Genomic DNA, 8,461 nt, shown 5'->3' with positions numbered 1-8,461 from the left:
TGCTAGCTTTTGAGGTCCATAAACATTTGTGATCATGTATATTTCCTTATCACCTATAGGTTGACATACCAAAGAAAGAGCATCCAGGATTCCAAATTTTTGTGGATCCCACAGCGTGAGAATCCCCCCCACTGAGTTGCTTGCTTTCACCTCTAGATACTCATACTTGGTTAGCCACTTATTATGAATTTCTCTAACCTTATCCATCGAACATCTTGTCTCCTGTATAAAAACCATATCTAGTTCTTCTTCTTTAAATCCATTACTGAGATTCCTTTGTTTCCTTCTATTACCTATGCCTCTAATATTCCAGGTTGTGAGCTTCATTAAGAAAGGTTAGTAAAGGAATAACTGGTAAGATCTTTCATCTTACCTGAGTTGATCAGTAATTTTCCACAGTCGTTCAGCAGCTCATTCTGTCTTTTTCTTCCTCTTTTCCTACCTGAGTTCTTTGGAAATTGTGCCTGTACATTCTCCATCATTTTGACCCCACTGTGCTCCTGGATTTTAGATTTCTTTTGACTCCAGTTCCCTTCTATGATCTCCATAAAAGGAGTTGTTTCACCCTATCATAATCCTCTTTTGGCAGGGAGTCCACTCCTGTGATCGTCCCTTGTTCTAGAAAATTTTCTAGATCTAGATTTTCCCTATCTAGAATCTCCTGTAGTTCATGGTCCTCCATTCCTGCTTCACTTGGAGTCATCTCATGGTCCCTACTTATCTCCATACAGCTTGGTAGATCGTCCTTTTGCTGGTTTTTTACTGTGATATCCTCCATGTCAGCTTCCTTTTCCTTCTCATTGATTATGTTCTCCATATCCTGGACTGTTTCCTTGTTCCCCTCTTCTTCCTCTAGGATCTTGAAACGATTGTGTCTTGAATGTCTATCCTCATTCATCTTCTTTTGTGGACATTTACCACCTTTCCCTTTGCTCCCAACCTTGGTGAAACCCTCGTGATTTTTATCCTTAGTAGTTTTCGCATTTCCTTCCATATTGTTTGCTGGGCAGTCTCTGAATAAATGCCCATGTTCATGGCATTTGTGGCACCTAAATGGGATGTGCTCATAGTCCACAGTCTGCACCCATTCTTCATCATACACTTCTAAAATTATCACTTCCGGAAGGGCTCCAGATAAGTCCATTTCCACACATATTCAGGTGAAGGAGGTATATTTTCCTTTCAGAGTCGCCTCTGAGATCTTTAGAAAATGCCCTAGCTTGTTGCCTATTGTTTTCAAAGATTCTGGTAGCCAATAATCCAGAGGAAGGGAGTATAGTCTAATCCATACCAGTACCGATGTGAATGTTTCACGTTCTGGGACAAAGTTCATCATCCATGGCCGCATATAGAGTCCTGCAGCAGCGTAGAAATATGGTCCTCCCTCAAACACTCTATCTTTATCCTCTAGGCTTGTGAACACCACTGTGAAGAAACCCTTAGAACCCAGATGTAGGTGTATTTCCCCCTCTGGTTTCCAATGGCTCCTTATCCAGACGTGTAACGCCCTCCCCGTCGGCCATAACCCCATAAATTTACATATGATCGCATGTTCCGTCATATGCTCCCTATGTGCTTGAAGCGCTAGATCGCTCAATATGACCCGAGGAATAATGCTCGACTTGGGTTTGCAGACCCCAGTTGTCCTTATGGAATTAGGTTTTCCACTACTACCTCCATTTTCCTTCTCCTTATTTGCTTCAAGCTGATCCCCTTCGTGTTCCTGAAGTCTGTTTTTTCCCAATGTTCCTTTGCTTCTTGCCTTTGATACCATCTCCAGAGGTTTTTTAAAATGTTGCTTTCCCGCATCCTTACTTCTCTCTGTAACTACCTAACTGTAGGAGGGAGCAGCACTCCCCCTACACGTCCCGCCATGGTACCCAAAATCAAAACTCTAGTGTCAACTTCAGCCCTCGCTCAAGTTGCTAAGAGTTAATTCGTATGTTGGGGTCTCTTTCCATAAAATTATTATTATTATAATAATATATTTTTTAATATTTTTATTATAATAATAATTATTAATTTATATTAATAATTAATTATAATGTAAATAAGTTATTATTATAATCATTTTAAAATAATTAGTTTTATTGCTAATAATTAGGGCTAATTCATCATTATTGTTCATTAAATTTAATATCATTCTTCATTAATAAATATTAATACTAATTCATTAATAATAATAATAATAATTATTATTATTATTATTTAACAACAACAACAATTATATTGTGAATTTGATAATAATTATTAATAATCAATTTATTTATTTATTATTATTACATAATAATAACCATTAATTAATTTCTTATTCTTATTCTTATTATTAATTTATTTTTAATTAATAATAATTAATTAACTAACTAATTATTTTTATTTTTTATTTTTTAAATATTAAATATTGTTTTTTTTTTAATTTATATTAATTATTTAAACCCAAAAGATTTACATTAAATCCAGGGATTAATATTATAAACCCTAAGAACATTATTACACCCTAGGAATACGAACCTTTAGACTAATAAACCCAAGGGATTAATATTATAAACCAATGAGAATAATAAACCTGAAGGATTAATATTATAATCTAAAGGGAATAATATTACACCCAAGAGAATACTATTACACACAAAGGAATAATATTATAAACCTAAGGTATATATACCTCAAGATAAATATTGTAAACCCTAAAATTATCACGGTTGACCATGGTTGATTTTCATATTGAGACAATCTTTTGTCACAATGGGACGTTGCACCATGGTTGACCATGATTGATTTTCATGTGTAGTCAGTCTTTGTTATAAAGCAACGTTGGACCATGGTTGATTTCATATTGAGAAAATCTTTGTCACAATATGGCGTTGGACCATGGTTGACCCTGATTATAAACCAAGGAGATTTATATTAGACCCAAGGATTAATATTATAAACCTTATGAATAATATTAAACCCTAGGAATAAGAACCCTTAGATTAATAAACCAAAGGGATTGATATTATAAACAAAAGAGATTAACGCTAAAACCCAAGGGATTATAAACCCAAGGGAATAAAATTAAACCAGGGATAAATATTATAAACCCAAGGTATATAAATGCTAAGATAAATATTACAAACCCTAAAACCCAACGTTTTATATACCCAAGGGAATAATATTAAATCCAAAGGATTAATGTTATAAATCTAATGTATATAAACCCTAAAATAAATATTATAAACTTTAAAGCGAAGCGACTAATAAATACAAGTGTTTAATATTATAAACTCAATGAATTAGTAAACCCAAGGGATAAATGTTATAAACCTAAAGGATCAACAAACCTAAAGAATCAATATTAAAAACACATGGGATTAATAAATCCTAAGAATTAAAATTTTAAACACAAGCGATTGATAAACCCACATGATTATTAATATTATAAGCCTTAAGGATTAATAAACCCTAAAAATTGTTAATATTATAAATCCAACTACAACCAACATTAATGATATAAAATCTAAAATTAATTATAAAATTAATATTCATATTAATAAATATATAATAATAATATTAAAAAATGACTATTACAATAAAATTATGGAGTTGTCTTTAGTGTGACTTTTTGGAGTTTCTGGTGCCGGAATTCGGTGGAAAATTTTGTGGTGAAACCTTGATTTGTGTTATTTAAACTAGTTTTTTTGATTGTATATATGGATTAAGCACCCTAAAAAACCCCAAGGGCACTTCTATTGTGTAGGGGTTACCCATCAAACTTGTGATTTCAATGAATTCCTGCAGGATTTTAGAGAAATTAGGCCAGAAAAATCCATTGAACAAGCTTTCAAAAAATTGCACTAAAGACAACTCGTAAAATTATTATTATTAATAATATTTTTATTATAATAATAATTATTAATTTATATTAATAATTAATTATAATGTAAATAAATTATTATTATAGTCATTTTACCCTAATTAATTTTATTGTTCATTAAATTTAATTTCATTATTAATTAATAAATATTAATACTAATTAATTATTATTATTATTTATTAAAAAATTATAAATATTGTTTTTTTTAATATATTTATATTATTTATTGTTAATAATAATAATAATAACAACCATATTATTATTTTAATAATAATCAATCAATTACTTAGTTAATTATTATTACATAATAATAACAACTAATCAAATTATTATTATTTAATTTATTTTTAATTAATAATAATTATTTAATTAACTAATTATTTTTATTATTTAATAATTATTTTTTTAATTTATATTAATTATGGTTAATTAATTAAACCGAAGGGATTTATATTAACCTAAGGATTAATATTATAAACCCAAGGTATATATACCCCAAGATAAATATTGTAAACACTAGAATTATCATGGTTGACCATGGTTGATTTTCATATTGAGACAATCTTTGTCACAATGCAATGTTGCACCATGGTTGACCATGATTGTTTTTCATATTTAGTGAGTCTTTGTCACAAAGAAAGATTGGACCATGGTTGATTTTCATATTGAGAAAATCTTTGTCACAATGTGATGTTGGACCATGGTTGACCATTATTATAAACCAAGAGGATTTATATTAGACCCAAGGATTAATATTATAAACCCTATAAATAATATCAAACCCTAGGAATAATAACCCTTAGATTAATAAACCAAAGGGATTGATATTATAACCAAAGGGATTAATGCTAAAAACCCAAGAGATTACAAACTCAAGAGAATAGATCTAATATTAATTATAAAATTAATATTCGTACTGATAAATATATAATAATGAAAATAATAATAATATTAAAAAATAATTATTACAATAAAAATATTATTTATGAATTCAGGATTCTGTGATTCATATTACATTAAGAAGAGTCTTTTTGGTAGAAATCACATAGGAGAACATTTTTCTAACACGTTTCGAACCAACTAGTGTGGTTCATCAACAGGACTAGATGAAGATGAAAATCAAGACACAAGCTTAAATAGAGGGCAAGGTAGAGACCAACAGATCATATAATGACGTCCGCAAGGGGTAGCTCAAGTGACAATGGCCGTGGAAATGAAGTCTCACCAAACCAGAGATCTTGGGTTCGATTCATGTGCTACCCTCCCCAAAAATGGGGTGAATAACGGACATGTAAAAACTCGAAAATGAGAGGGTCCTACCAAGCTTACAAAAAAAAAAAAGATCATATAACGACTAGTTTATGAAAATTAATATTTTAATAATGATAATATTCCTATAACGACTAATATAATGGCAAGTTTAAGAATAATAATATTATAATTTATAATAATAATTAAGATTATAATAATAATAATAATAATAATAATAATTAAGAAAGATAAAAAAACGTAAAATTTAATAAGAAACAAAGAATCCAAGTCAACCAAATCCAAGTCTATTCCTTGTATTTAGTTGACTTGGATTGTTTGTTTCTTATTAATGTTTACATTTTTCGATCTTTCTTTATTATTATTATTATTATTATTATTATTATTATTTAATCTTAATTATTATTATAAATTATAATATTATTATTCTTAAACTAGCCATTATATTAGTTTTATAGGAATATTTTTTTTTGTAAGCTTCGGTAGGTCCTTTTCTATTTATAATCAACAAGCTGAATACACTTACTGTCCATAGGTGACCTGAGCTTGCCCAGTGGGAAACCAAGAATTTTGGCCACCTATACATAACATATGCCATCCAAAATTGATAAGTTTGAAGTCTTTCTAACCATGCTATGTAAACAGAACTATTGAAAATAAAGTTTTTATCTATTGTTCCCATAAACAGGCAAATATATAAAGAAACTTGCCGCTAAAAAAATAGTAATGTCCTGAGAACATAAGTCTACTCGTCTGGTTCATCTTGGTCTGGTTCGACCACTGCTGGGTCCGCTGCTGAGCCACCATGCATTGGTGTCCTGTCCACTATACTGGGGATGTGTCCTTCTATGCATTCTAGTCGCATATCTTGTTTTCAGAGTTGAAATTGAATAGTCTGCAGGTCCCGTTTGTAATCAGGCATGTCCCTGATTATTAAAGCCATACCCATTGAGACTTGCTCCACTGCCTTACACATCAGCCGCTTCATGAGCCAATATAAGTGCAGTGTCTGCTTGTACTGAGACATCCTACCTCTTGTGTTGCCAGGGTCTGATACAAGATCCCACCACTCTTCCATCTCCTCGAAATCTTCTTCCTTTGCACTATCTTCCATCTCGTCAATTATTTTCCTGATGCCTTCGTCTGTGTCCCTCATGTATGCTCTGGCCACTTCATGAACTGTCTCATCCATTTGATGACGACCCCTTCTTTTGCCAGGGGTGTTACTGACCTGGGGCCCCAGACTATTATTTGTCTTTCCTCTGCGACCCCGACCACGACCACAGGCTGACCTTGCCATATCTCTGCTCCCCTCTATCTGTTCACAGGATGAACATTGATGGGTCAGGATGAAATCATCTTCCATCCAAATACCCATAAACTCAGGAGTTTTTTGTTTGTGTTTGCACTTCCCTATTCCCATGTCTCCCCAGCGGTTATTCCCTCCCCTCTCCCTATTCCTCCTTTCCTTCTTCTCGCTCAGATTTTTGATACCGAGCCCTCCTTCACTTTCATGGTCCCCCGCTATAGTTCTGATTTCCCCTGCTCGGGAGTTCCTCAACATGGTAAATCCATGAGTCAGAATCTCAAAATTCTCTCCCCTCCTCCCATGCAATCTGACTCCTCTCTCTTTCCCGTCAATGATATCCTCTTGGGATGTATTTGGCAAATTTTTAGGGTTCTCATTCGATTCACCCTCCCAGCCCCTCTCTCTTCCTCGACCCGAGTTTCCCTCCCTTACCTGGCCTCCCTGCCTGGATAATCTTTCCAAACTCACCACCCTCACATCCTCCTTGTCCCTCTCGCTGGCTCCCTTTATTTCCATGGCTTTGGACTCATCCTTCCTCTTCCTGTCATTAACTATGCCCTTACCCTTCTCCTGCCTCAAAGCCAAACTCCCAGGCTCATCCTTCCCTAGGGACCCATACTGGGTACATATCTGAATTCCTGCAACAAGACCTTCCTTCGCCCCCATACCCCTTGTTCTAACCCCCCCCATGCATTCTACAGTTGGAAAATCAAATTACAGAGAGTCAACAGTATACATACTCGGTGATTCGCTTCCTGAACGCTGGTTGAATGCCTGGCTTCCTCGTCCCGCTCCTTCTTCCTCTCCCTCTCCTTCTAACCTTCCTAACTACCTTACTCCCCCTTTCATATCGCTTGCCACCATCCTGCTATCCCATCTTGCCTTCATCACCGTCCTTACCACCTCTCTTCACCCTGACATTCCATATGCCACTTCTCCTAACCGATCGGCGGTACCTCTCCACGTTCATTCTTGCTCTTATGCAAACTGCTATGTGCAGTCCTCGCTCCGTCCTTCTTTTGACATCGCCACTATGGTGCTTTACATCCTCTGTCACCCCGATCGGGGACATATTGTACTCCTGGTGGTTTCTTTTATGTCGTTTCTTCATCTTTGGTTAATATTTCATTTAACGGGTCCATTCTTATATCACTTGGATGTATAGGTCAGGTTCGTTCCATATGTCCCGATTACGGGTCACTTCCCCAATTGGCAAGGAAATCAGCTGCTTTGTTTCCTTCCCTTTTAACATGTTTGATTATGATGTAATCAAATCTTTTCATGATTTCACCCAACTCCTGTATGAGACTTGTTGTTCTCCAGCTGTGGCAAATCTTGTCCCAATTTGTTCCATTATATAATTTCCTCATCATGTTGATTACCATTAATGAATCCCCTTCCACCTCTAATTGTTTGTATCCAAGCCTGACCGCTATTCTCATCCCTTGTCTAGCTGCCATTAGCTCTGCTTCGTTGTTGCTCATCATACCTCCATAAGCTACGTACAACAGACGAGTCCTGCCCTGCCTGTCTCTAAAGATACCGCCCATCCTTGCATTGCCGGGATTACCTTTGGATGCTCTGTCAAAGTTTAATTTGATGAAGCTTTCTGCTGATTTGCTATACTTCTGCGGTTGTACCCTCTTTGTGCTCGTTTTTTTCCATATATTCTCTCCCACCATCTCCTTTGTTAAATTAAGCTTTTTTAGGATGCTAGTTTCATGCAGCAAGGTGTCTCAGTCTTCTTGCTTCCATTCTTCTGCTAGTATGGTTTCTCTTATATGTTCAATTATCCCTCCCCATACCTTCTCCGGTGTAAGTGTTTCATTCTTGAATATCCTTCTATTCCTTTCCTTCCATATCATCCATAGAGTGAAACCTACAGCTAGCCCCCAAGCTCTATTTAGGACCGGACTGACAAAGTGGCCACGTCCCCATTGTTGTACCATCTCTTTTATGCTCTGAGGGTTCCTATCCGTCCTTTCGAAGGCTTCATAAATAGCGTCCCACTGTCTTCGTGCAAACTG

This window comes from Pinus tabuliformis, chromosome 3_2 (assembly GCF_031772625.1).
Source record: "Pinus tabuliformis cultivar Carrire ecotype Pingquan chromosome 3_2, CPIR1, whole genome shotgun sequence".
NCBI lineage: Eukaryota > Viridiplantae > Streptophyta > Pinopsida > Pinales > Pinaceae > Pinus > Pinus tabuliformis.
This window is presented reverse-complemented; position numbering follows the sequence as displayed.